Raw genomic sequence first — 13,335 nt, 5'->3', positions numbered from 1 at the left:
CCGTTGAACAATTCGGATTAATCCTCGATACTTGATGGTTTTAGCACACAGCCCTACCATCATATTTCATTTAATTCGGCTCTCTTGTACACATGGTGAACACTTAGTACCACTCATGCGACCTAGCCGATTTGTCTCGTAGCTCTCTTGTCTACATGGTGTCCTTCACTTGGAAACACGCATGCGACCTAGCTACATTTATCTCTCTCGTAGCTCTCTTGTCTACATGGGATACATCCCGTATCACACATGTGACCTAGCTACTATATAGTATCTCGTAGCCTTCTTGTACACATGATGTGCACTCGGCACCATACATGTGACCTAGCTACGCTCCCTCTATTTTATTCAATTTTTCCGAATGTTCAACCGGGATCTCTCTCTCTCTATTACTTATTTCCATTCTTCTAATAGTCGATTTATACTTCAACATCAGCTAATATATATATAATAGGCTAAAATATAAGAATGTAAATGAAATTAATGTATTATTTACATACAAACTTACCTCGGTGCAAAATATGGGAATTTTGCAATTTTAGTCCAAAACTTTCTCCTTCCCCCATTCGAGGTCAATTCCACGCCTTTCTTGATCTATAACAACATATTTAGCTCATTTAACACTCGAACTATTTATTTTAATCCAAAAATCACATTATACAAAAATTACATTTTTGCCCCCTAACTTTTACAAAATTACGATTTTGCCCCAAGGCTCAAAAATTTAATTTCAGCCCTTATTCTTATGTTTAATGACCTACTGATCATTTTTCTCTTCTATGGAAACATCAAATTCTCACTCTAACACATAGTTATGAACAATAGGTATTTTTATCGATTATGCCGTTTTGCTCGTTTTCGTTAAAAATCACTTAGAAAAGATCGTTCTCCTAACTTCAAACATTCATATTCTACCATCAAACAACAAAATACATGCCTATCATTCATGGGTAAATTTTTAAACATAAACCCTAACTCGAACTAATGGTAGAAATAAGTAAACCGAGCTACGAGGATTTCAAAAATGTGAAGAACATTAAAAACGGGGCTTGAAATCACTTACTATGAAGCTTGAAAGTTGAAGAAACCCTAGCTATGAAGGAGAGAAATTTTCGGCAGCAACTAATGAATATGATAACCAATTTTGTGTTATTTTTCCCATTTTATTTCATTTAATATACAAATGACCAAAATGCCCTTACTACTAAACTTTCAAAAAAATTCCCTCCATGTCCAACTTTTGTCCATAACTTAAGAATGGGTCAAATTGCTATTTAAGACCTCCTAGTTAATATCCCAAAACAATTTCATACTAAAAACTTCTAAAACACGAGTTTTACAATTTATTTGATTTAGTCCCTAATCTCAACTTAAGCGCGAAATGCACAGAATTTCATCACGAAATTTTCACGAAATTTTCACGAAATCATATCATAAACCCCAAAATAATTATAAAACAATTATTTCTATTTCAAATTTGTGGTCACGAAACCACTATTCTGATTAGGCCCTAACTCGGGTTGTCATATCTAGGGCTAAAGAAAGAAACATTTCTCTAAGCTGAGGTTGAAATCCTGGACATTTATAGTGATTTTCTTCGCATTAAGGTATGTTTCATGACTCTGCTTGAAAAGGGAGCACAGATCTGTAAGTATGCTTCGAGAAATAGGGTTTAGTGATACATCTAGGTTTAAAAAATGATAAAGGCTACCCGAATGAGTTCTAACAAAGTGTCTCTATTTACCAAGATAGAGGAACCTGTAACATCTGGCTGAATGATGCATATGGAGCCGCAGCTGTCGATTTCACAAGGAAAGGCTAGAACTGAAGTTTAAACTACCTCTGAGGTTATTAGGTGAGTCCCTAAGCTTACTCTCGCATCTGCTATGAGTATTAAGAACTTCTATGCTAAGTGAAAAAATAATAAAAATGAAACTAGCAAAGTATGATGCAATAACTCTAATACGAAATGAAAGGTTCATGATTATGCATGTATGAATTGTATGAAGTTTGATAGTCTAAGTACGAGACATGAGTCTAAATGACTTTGGTGTGCAAATGAGTCTGAAAGTATGAATATGTCTGTCAAGAGCAAGTCGATGCATGATGAATCTGTGTCTATCTTCAGAGTCGTCAAAGGGGTCCGTCGATACTAAAAATATGAATATCTGAAATGACAAGTCAATGGCCATTGAATTGAAGAAGACCATATCGTGTAAGATTGTAATTGGTAGATTATGGCTTCATATGAAAAATTCAATGAGGGTTATTACCTAATATGGTTATCTGTGTGTCCAGAACGATAAGGGGCAAACCTCACTAGGTATGAGTTTAGGCGAATCCCTATCATTTGAAACACTATAAAAGGATAGCCTTTGTGGCTCAAATCTAGATAGAAAAGCCTTTGTGGCACAATTCTGGACACGAAAGCCTTTGTGGCGAGTATTGAATGTAAAGGATAGCCTTTCTAGCAAAACTCTAGACAGTAAAGCCTTTGTGGCGAGTATTGAATGTAAAGGAAAGCCTTTGTGGCAACCTCTGTTTAAGAATGCCTCTGTGGCAAATCTCTGAAATGAAATGCCTTTGTGGCAATCTCTGTCAAAGGAAAGCCTCTATGGCTACCTTTATAAAAAGAAGCTTTTGTGGTGCAACCTAGGGGAGGATGCCTTGGTGGCAACTTTGTAAAGGAAAGTCATTGTGGAAAATACAAGAGAATGCTTCTACAACAAAAATTTGAATGAATGTCATACAAATGAATTAGGGAAGAATGATATGAATGGTTTTATGAAGGCAAGGAAAGGATAGGACTCTGAGGTATAGTAAGTGTAAGAGATAACATATGGGAGAAGTAGAAAGAACTAAGTATTCAATGAACTCTGAAAGAAAGGCACTGTATGTAAATGAATTGACGAACTCCATATAGTGACAAGATGTAACAGCCTGGTTTTAGCTAAATCAAAATAGTGGTTTGGGATCACAAATCCGAGGTCGTAAAATTATTTTAATATTATTTTTAGTGTTTATAGCATTTGAATATATATGTGTGAAAATTTTGTAAGCTAATTTTATCGTTTAATAGCTCAATTTGAGAAAAAGGACTTAATCGCGTAAAATATAAAAGTTGCATTCTGCTTGTTAAAAGTGCTTAATTGTCATGACGTATTAAATGGGAGGTCGTTATGATGAAATTAGACCATAGATAGTGTTAATGGACATTAATGGGCATCCATTAATTAATTTTATATGTTTATAACTAAGGGTAATTTTGTAAAATGGTAAATAATGTTATATTAATTAAAACAAAACAAAATGGTGGTCATTTTGTTCATATTTTTGCTTCAAAAATAAAATAAATAAGAATTCATTTTAGGGCTCAAACATTCGGCACTTCTCTAGCTTGATTGAGGTATGTTTTGAGCTTAATTTCTTTTTTATGATTTTTATGTTTTTGTGATCGTTGCTTTGTGTACTACCTAGCCCGTACCCTCATTTCTGAAATTTTTGATGATTTTGTGAAGTGCCATTGATGAGTGCTTGAGCTCTTGAATGTTTGATGATGGAAAATTAGTATTTGTTGATAGATTATCATGTTTTGTGAGTGATTTTTAGTGAAATTTCATAAAAGGGATTAAATTGAGAAAATGTGAAATGTTGTGATTAAAAGTGTGAAATAAATAAAATATGGGCTTTTATGAAGCTATAGAGAATTCGGCTAGTATGAAATTAGAAAGAAATTGTGTAATTTGGTGTATTTGTAAAATAAAGACTAAATTGCAAAAATGTAGAACTTTAGGGGCTAAAGTTCAAAAATGCCCTAATATGTGTTTCTGGACTAAATTTCATGTGTTGATGAATAAAATATTTAATTTTGAATGTATATATATCAAGAACAAAAGAAATCAGATTTAGATCAGGGAAAATCGAAAGTTGACGAATAGTAGTTCCAATTCGTTTATCCCGAATACAAGGTAAGTTCATATGCAAATAAACATCTTTACATTGAGTTATATATTTTTTATTATGATTGAATTGCTATGAATGTTGAACGAGTAATTACAAGCAAGAATCGACAAAGCTGCTATATCTGAAAGTCCCGTGAACCTCAGGAATAGTGTAGGATGCAGATGTCATGACATTAGGTTATTGGTGATTACATGTAAGACCATGTATGGGACATTGCCATTGTATTGAGATTACGTGTAAGACATTGTTTGGGACATTGGCATCGTTAATCGATCTCGTGTAAGACCTTGTCTGGGACAGTGGCTTCGATAAGTGATAACATGTAAGACCATATCTGGGATATGACATTGTACGAGTTATATGTGATTGCCGAGTATTTTTAACGATTCCGAACAGTTCAACAGGAAAAGTTAAGTCGACAAAGGTGTGAATGAGTTAAACAACTCAGGTACGTACGAGATTCATATGAGTATTGAAAAGGAAAGCATTTGATGAATTCAATTATGATATTGAATATGTGTACAATGAGAAAGGTTTGTGAACTTGAATGTGTATTTAAATGTGCTTATTCATATCTTGCTTAATTGATGGAAATGATATTGATTCATAAGATGATTTATTTTTGTATGGTTTACTAAGCTTTTAAAGCTTACTTTGTGTGTTCTTTCCATGTTTTATAGATTATCGAAGCTAGCTCGGTCTCGAGGATCGTTGGGAAACATCATCACACTATTAATCATCTTGTTGGTACTTTTGAAGCTTTGTATATATGGTATATGACATGTATAGGTTATTGTCATCTTTGTATATTTTAAATTGTGATTATAGCCAAGAGATTTGGCTTGTAAATGTTGGAATATGGCCATTTAAGTTGGCTTGAATTATATGTTTGATGAATGATATATGTGATGTATATAATGTCCTAAGTGTTGGCTTGCTTGAAATGGTTGTATGAATGCTCTTTTGGTTAGTTATTAGTTGATGTTTTAGTGCTTGAGGAATGATAGATTTTGGTATGATTTGTGGATGACGAATTGGTATGTTTGAGAAGTATAATTTGGTTGATAGAAAGGTGAGAAAATGCATTTAGAAGTTAAGTTGTGATGATTTGGAATGTTTTTTAATATGGAATTGAGTAGTTGAAATGGTTGTGGATAGATGGCATGATATGTGTATAAATTGGCATGTTTTGGTTGCTAAAATATGTGTTGAAACGGTACCAATTTGGTTGCTATGTGTGCATGAATGAAGGGTGGAAAATTGGCTTTGCAAATGGCCTATTTTTGTTCACACGGGCAGAGACACGGGCGTGTGTCTCAACCATATACGACACACGGTCATGTTACACGGTCGTATGTCCCCTACGGTACCCTTCGAATTAAAGTCACTATACCCTACAGGTATAGCACGACCTAGACACACGGGCTGGCACATGGGCGTGTGGTCGGTTGTGTGACCCAAGTCAGTAACCTCACCAGTTTTCCTACGGCCATGGCACACGGGTGTGTCATCGGTCGTGTGGTACAAGTCAGTATGTATGCCCTGTTTTCACACGGCCTATGACACGGGCGTGTCTGGTGGCCATGTGAGGAACACGGCCTGTTCACACGGGCGTGTGTCCCTTAAATCAAAGAAAATTTTCTAAGTTTCCTAAAGTTTGCAAATGTTATCAGTTTAGTCTCGAACCACTTCTAAGCATGTTTTAAGGTCTCTTAGGACCTTATAAGGGACAAAGTGATTGAGATGAATGGATTTGAATTATGATTGCACAAATGTATGATTTATGTTGTGGTTGATCGGTAACGCCTCGTAACCCTATTCCGACGATGGATATGGATTAGGGGTGTTACACAAGAAATGAGTAGTGAAGCTAAAACACACAGAGAAGGTGGCAAATTCGAGATATATGTTATATGCATGTATAGATAAGTATCCTGAAGTATGAAGGATCTGGACGAACTCTGGATTAATTAAAAGGTGTACCTTACCTTGCCTGAAGGAAATGGTGGAATCAATATACAGGAAATAATATTTTAAGTAAACAAAATGGTTAAGTACATGTCAAGATAAGGCTTAAGAAGGACATAGAAATTGAAAAGATTTAAATATAGTACGTTCAAAGGAAATAAATGGCCATTTGAGTTGGACCTTGAATCTAAAGCCTAGTAGAATGAAGGCTTAGTGAATATGAAAGGAAAATAAGTCCTTAAAGACCCTGAGAGGAAGACAAAGGTCTAAAATAGAAAGAGTAATTATAGTTTGTTAAAGGAAATCTTAGTGAAGTAACCGCCAGAAGGAATAAGAAAAGGTCAAAGGACACATGAAGGACATGCGAAACATCTATCACGCTTTGATACAATGAAACATGTAATTAAGGATTATCTCACTAAGTTCTTATAAACTTATTAAAGTTATTTCCTGTTTCATGTCATAAAGAAGTACGTGCCAAGAGGGATGATGTAACAACTCGTTTCTTAGTAATGTTGAAAATAGTAGTTTTAGGGCCACAAAATCGACGAATGAATTCGTCAATATTATTATTTAATATTTACAAGTCAAATATAGTATTAATATAAATTTTGATTTGATAATTTATGTTATTTGAACGAATAATTAAGTTTAAGTAGTAAACCAATAAAGTCAAATGGTTTAGGAAAATGAGGTTTCGAAACCTTATTTCTATAACCTGAGCCCGTACATATTTTATTAAATATTTACGAAGTGTTTTTAGGGTTATACTAAAATTTAGTTAAGAAATTTTAACGTTTAAATAGTTAATTAAGCGAAGAGGACTAAATTGTAAAAGATGCAAAAGTTGAATTATTTATGTTAAAGGGTTTAAATGGTTATGAAACCTTAAATTAAAGGGCTTAATCGGTAATTATACCTTTTTAGATAAAAGTGTACGGTCATGGACAACAAAATTCCATAGTTTCATTTAAATTATTTAAGGGCATTTTGGTAATTTGGTTCTTAAATGGTTAAAGACAAAAGAAAATGAAAGTAAAGCTATTCACTTTCTTCTCCAGTCGTGTAATAGCTTATAAACAACCATTAGAATACATTTTTGAGCTTTAACTTCAAGCCCTTGCATGTAAGTCCTTCTAAGCTTGATTTCTCGTAATTTTAATGATTTTGTAATCATTGTCTTGAAATCTATCTATGGTTTACCTCTGTTTTTGAAACGATTATTATTCATAAAAGTTTCCATTGATTTTTGGGAGTATTTTTTATGTTGAATGAAGGCTCGGTAGCCATGGTGTTTAGATAGGACTAGTTTATAAAATGATTTTTGATAGTTTTGTGTTTAAGGACCAAATTGAAAATGTGTAAAATTTGTCATGAAATTTCTAAATTTATGCATTATATTGAATTAATAAAGTGTATTATTAAGATCAGAATAAAAAACAGAGTCTGTATTTGAAAGTTTTGTTAGTTTCAGTTTTAGGGATTAAATTATAAAGATTTCAAATTTGAGGGTATTTAAGAAATGTGTACCAAAAAGATTTATATGCATAATTTTGAATATTAAATTAATTTAGAATTAATGATTGACATTAAATTATAAATTAGATCCAGAACATGAACAAAATCGAGGAAAAAAGAAAACTACGATTTAGTCCCTGACTTTTGGTTTACTATTGTTTCGGTGCCAAGTAAGTTCGTAGTCCTTAAACTCAAAATTTATTCATGTATTTATTTTAGTTAACTTAATATTTACTTGATATCTAATTATATGTATTCAAGTGATCAATAACTTAAATGAAATATTAAGGAATAATATATGTAAATGTTTATGAAATAGACCATAAAATTTAACATAAATGATTAATGCAAAAGATTGAATTATGAATGGATGAATTGTGGAATTATGCAATTGCGTATGTAATGTTAGTATAACCAACTAGTGTTGGGCACACATTTGACATTGTTAGTTTATTCGACTAGCGCTGGATGTAAAACATTGTCGTTTATCTCTTACTAGCGCTGGGTGCAAAATATTGTCGGGTTATCCAAGTAGTGTTGGGCTCATATTTAACATTGTTGGTTTATTCAACTAACACTAGGCACAAGACGTTGTTGGTTTATTCGACTAGTGCTGGGCACACATTTGACATCGTCGGTTTATTTGACTAGCACTGGGCGCAAAACATTATCGGGTTATCTGACTAGTGCTGGGCACATATTTGACATCATCGGTTTATACCGACTAGCTTTGGGCGCAAGACGTTGTCGATTTATGCGACTATCGCTGGGCGCAAAACATTGTTGGGTTATCCGACTAGCGTTGGGTGTAAGACGTTAGTTTACCTGACTAGTGTCGAGCACATCTATCGTCGTTTATCCGACTAACATTGGGCGCAAAACTTTGTTACGATTTATTCGTCAAGCACTGGGTGCCAATAATAGGTTGAAGAGGACGACATACATTGAAGATATCAATGAAAAGGGTCGAAATGGATAGTAAAGAAAAAGTCAGTATTTCATTCTTCAACCAGCCGCTATTCAGGTAACATGTTTCGATGTGAAATTTATTATAAGTTTGAATATGAGATGAACGTTTTGATTAGTATGGTTTGAAAATGAATATCAATAATATGGTGTGATTATATGTATCGTATTTCTATAAATATGTTTTCTAGTTATGATTGTAGTGCGTTTAGAGAATTAAATAGTAATATGAGTATTTTCTAATTAACCGAAGTTACTTCATTTGGTTCAATAGGTAATTAAGGTTGAAATGAAAATATATATTATTTGCAATGCTATTATAGGAATGAAGATGAAGTGTGAAATGTAATGTAAATGCAAGTGCATAGTATATGATGACTATAATTTGAGGAAGTTGAAACCTTGATATGTGTTATGCTATGTTTTAGTGAAATTTATAAGTGCAATGTTTCACCAACAAACTCTATGAGTTGTTGTGTATAGGAAAGACATTTGGCTCACAAGGAAATGAATCTATCTTTACTTATTTTATCTAATGTATAAAGTAAGTTTATATGGTAAGTTTAAGTTCTATTATACGAGCTTACTAAGCATTAGTTGCTTTTGTAGTTGATTTTCTTTGTTCATGTAGGTTTTCAGAAAGCTTGACCGATTGGAATCTCATTAGAGCATGATCATACTATCCAAACCTTGTTTTAGTAGATTTTTGGTATATAAGTTCCAGGTTGAATGGCATGTATGGGGCTTATTATAAAGGGAGTTTTTGATTGTGTTATTTAGTCAACTTGGTATGGTTATGCTCCTTTGTGTAAATGTGTTTGATTGGACTCGTAATATTTTGGCATGTTCGTGTCTTTTCGGCACTTTAAGTACTGTGTAAATATATGGCTTGAGACAAGTTTATATGGGGTGGAAATGGTTCAATGGTATGTGTGAATATAGAGATATTTATTTAGGTTATAATGTATGTTTGAATGAATTGGATTTGATGTGATTGAGGTGCCATTAGAATAATATCTTGGTTAGATATAGGATGAGCATGAAATTGGTATGTTTTTAGATGTTTGATGTATGTTTTAAACATGTGAAAGATGGTTGAATTAGTGTATATTGGTGTGCAAGTTTTGTGTTTAAAATGGTTTGTTTTAGGGGCAACACATGTTGCACACAGATCGGGACACGGGCTATCATACGGCCGTTTGCCACACATGGTCACCTCACATGGTCGTGTGTCTTTTAAATTTTAGGTACAGGTTTTACACGGCCCGCGACATGACTGTGTGACCATATTTTGAATACACAGAGTCTGACACATGATTTACGACACGACCGTGTGACACAAGTTAGAGAGTTACATGATTTAAGACACGGGCTAAGACATGGCCGTTTGTCCTTTAGTTCGAATGTCCACACAGTTTGGGTTAAGCCACACGGCCATTTGACCCTTGTTTTTGGAAATATTCAATTCTGCCCTGAAGTTTCTATTTTAATTTGAATAAGTCTCTAATTGTTCCTAAACTATTTTTAGGGCCACTTAAGCCCTGTTTAAGGCCCGTAAAAGTATTTTTATCATATTTAAATTATGTTATCTAATATAAATATGTGAATTACATGTTGGTCCATGTTGCGATGTTTAAGATTTTATTTTGCACTGTAATGCTTCGTAACCCTAATCCGACATCAAAGAAAGGTTAGGGGTGTTTCAGATGACGCCAGGCTACGCCAAAAAGGAAGTGGCGCGATGGACTGTTATACATACAGAAAAATTCAAGTGGCGTTTTCAAGTTAGAGCATAAATTGTTTAAATGGCATTCTAATGTGTTTACAGAAGGCTGAGTGATAAAATTTCAATAAATAAAATATGACTATCATGAATTCTATATGTAAATCATACAATGAACACCCATAAGAGACTCTGTCATATTCATAGAAAGAACTTTACATAGGAAATAAATAAAAGGTTAGGTTACATTTGTAATAGCGCATAATGTTCGATATTCGGATTCGGTAAATTGGGTCGGGTGGAAGGCGTTACATATTTAGTCTCTTTTCCAAATCATAATAGAACTACAGTTTCTTTTTCCCAATTAAACTAAAAGTTTTTCTCTATTTTCCATCTTTTTCTTTGCAAATATTTTTCTCCCATAGCTGAAATCTGATAAGCCATAATATATTTTATCCCATGCTTGGCATATTTTTGGATAATTTATCCGAAGATTTAGTGAATTTGATGCTCCTAATCTTTTAATTTCATTTTTTTATACTCAAGTGAGCATAGGAAGGTGAAAAGAGCAAGAAACGGGCCAAAACGGACAAAATGGGCTTATCTCAGTATTTCACATGGCCTAGGTATTTTCACACGGGGCCACACGCCCGTGTGTCATGACCGTGTCAAATAAAAACCAACTCAGAATTACACACGGCCTGAACACCATCACACGGGCGTGCCACTCGGCCGTGTCCCTGTCAAGCCCAAGTCTAATTCTACTCGGAAAAGGCTAATTTTGAGGGTTTTGAAGCATTCCAAAGTCTATATAAACCCCTTAGAAGAGGATTAAAGGGGGGACGCAGAGTAGAAGGAAGAAAATACTCAAGGACAACCATCGGAATCAGCTCGGAAGCAGGATCTACTTCAAGACTGAAGATCTCCATTCAATTTCCTTAGAAGTTCTTTGGGTTCTTTAAGTTTTGTTGTTTTCCCAATCTTGAGATGTTTTCCATTATTATGAACTAAACTCCCTAAATACCTAAAGAAGATGAAACTTGGGACGGATCTTATTACTATTTGAATTATATGATAAATACTTATTCTTATTCTTAATTGTGAGTTCTAATTCTTGCTTTAATATTCCGGGATATTGATTCAGGTTTTGATGTGCTTATTTAGTGGAGCAAAAGTCTCTGTTTAAGAGTAGATGCTTTATAATTAAGCGGAATTGCATGCAATCCTAGATATAGGACGACATAAATCTGTCGGATTAGTGTCAAATCTAATGAGGGAATCCATAGGCCGAGTTAATGCGACAATAGGGGCTTTAATTAGAAAGAGATTTCAGTTAATCAACCTAGTGTCAGTTGTTTTTAGTCTCGAGAGAGATAATAACATAATCAGGGATTTTTACGGATTAAGTCAAGTGAATAAATCGTCTAATTTAGAAGTAAATAGTGAAGTCTAGGTGGATTCTTCCTTGGGTATTGTCTTCTCCATCGATTTTCCAAAAAGTATTTTCCAACTTTTACTTTTGTCATGTTCTTAGTTAATTAAATAATTAGTTTTAGTTAAAAACATTCCTTTAATTTTTAGGCTAGATAATAAAAAGATAGTAATTACTAGTACTTTTAGTCCTTGTGGATACGATATTTTCGGTCTCACCATAACTATACTACTATTCGATAGGTGCGCTTGCCTTAGTCAAATTGTTAGTTAGTTTAGCGACCATCAAGTTTTTAGCGCCGTTGCCGGGGACTAAGATATTAGGAATGCTTGATTTTTATTACTTTAGCCATTTTTACTTTTACTGTAATTTACTTTTTGTTTTTAGTTTGATTTTTCTTTTTAATTGCTTCTGGCAGGTGTCTCTAGTATATGACTAGGAGGAACCTGTCAAGACCTTTGCTTTTTTACAGTGAGATCTAGAGCACAGCTCACAGAAACCAAAGAGAAATAAGGCAAAGTCTACAATACATAGAGGAAGAGCGAGAGGACGATATCCATACTACAACTGAGGAGATGGCTGATAATTAGAATAATCCCCTACCTCCTGTGGTTGCTGCAAATGTAGTAAATCAGGATCGTGCTTTTCGTACTATGCATGATTAAGCTAAACCTACTTTAACAGGAACTGAATCGAGTATAGTTAGACTTGCTGTTGCTGCAAATAATTTTGAACTAAAACCTAACACTATTCAAATGATACAACAGTTTGTTCAGTTTGATGGTTTGCAGGATGAGGATCCAAACACTCATTTAGTAAATTTTCTGGAATTCTGCGACACCTTTAAGATCAATGGCGTTTCTGACGATGCCATTCGCCTTCGGTTGTTTCCCTTTTCATTAAGGAATAAGGCTAAACAGTGGTTGAACTCGTTACCACAGGAATCAATCACTACTTGGGAGCAAATGACCAAAAAAATTTTACTCAAATATTTTTCGCCGGCTAAAATGGCTAAATTGAGGAATGATATCTCTTCTTTTGTGCAGATGGATTTAGAAACACTATATGATGCATGGGAGAGATACAAGGATTTATTGAGAATGTGCCCTCACCATGGATTACCTTTATGGCTACAGGTTCAAACTTTCCACAATGGTTTGAATCCTTCAACGAGAAAGATGGTCGATGCAGTGACCGGTGGAACCTTAAATAATAAAACACTTGAAGAGGCTTATGAGTTCATTGAAGAGATGTCACTGAATAATTATCAGTGGCAAATCATTAGGACAAAACCTAATAAAGCAGCCGGTGTTTTCAACCTCGACGCGGGCACCATGTTATCAAACCAGGTAAAGCTCTTAAATAAAAAGATTGATGGCTTATGTGTCTCTACGCAGGTACATCTGATGATGCAGTGCAGTACAAATGGAGGAGGAATGAATAATACATAATGCCTAGCCTACGACCCTAGTACTACAAACGAACAAGTCAACTATATGGGTAACAATTCTAGACCTCAGAATAACCCCTATAGTAACACTTACAATGCAGGTTGGAGGAACCATCCCAACTTTTCTTGGGATGACCAAGGAAATCAAAGACCACAACCCCCTCTAGGTTTTCAACCACCTTACGAGCAGGAAAAGAAGCTGAACCTCGAGGATATGTTAACAGAATTCATCTCGGTGTTAGAAACACGTTTCCAAAACACCGAAACAACACTTAAAAATCAGTAAGCATCGATTCAAGGTCTCGAGACTCAAAT

General features: G+C 34.3%; 1 non-coding gene across 1 annotated transcript; it reads right to left on the bottom strand.

Moving 5' to 3' along the window:
* Positions 1-12,583: 12,583 nt before the first annotated feature.
* Positions 12,584-12,690, bottom strand: LOC121207260 (small nucleolar RNA R71). The gene has a single exon (XR_005902352.1). It is a non-coding gene; the product is annotated as a small nucleolar RNA R71 (small nucleolar RNA).
* Positions 12,691-13,335: the final 645 nt, after the last annotated feature.

The sequence above is a fragment of the Gossypium hirsutum genome, chromosome A09, assembly GCF_007990345.1.
Source record: "Gossypium hirsutum isolate 1008001.06 chromosome A09, Gossypium_hirsutum_v2.1, whole genome shotgun sequence".
NCBI classification, from domain to species: domain Eukaryota; kingdom Viridiplantae; phylum Streptophyta; class Magnoliopsida; order Malvales; family Malvaceae; genus Gossypium; species Gossypium hirsutum.
The sequence above is the reverse complement of the archived record's forward strand: the minus strand, read 5'-3'. Positions and strand labels throughout refer to the sequence as shown.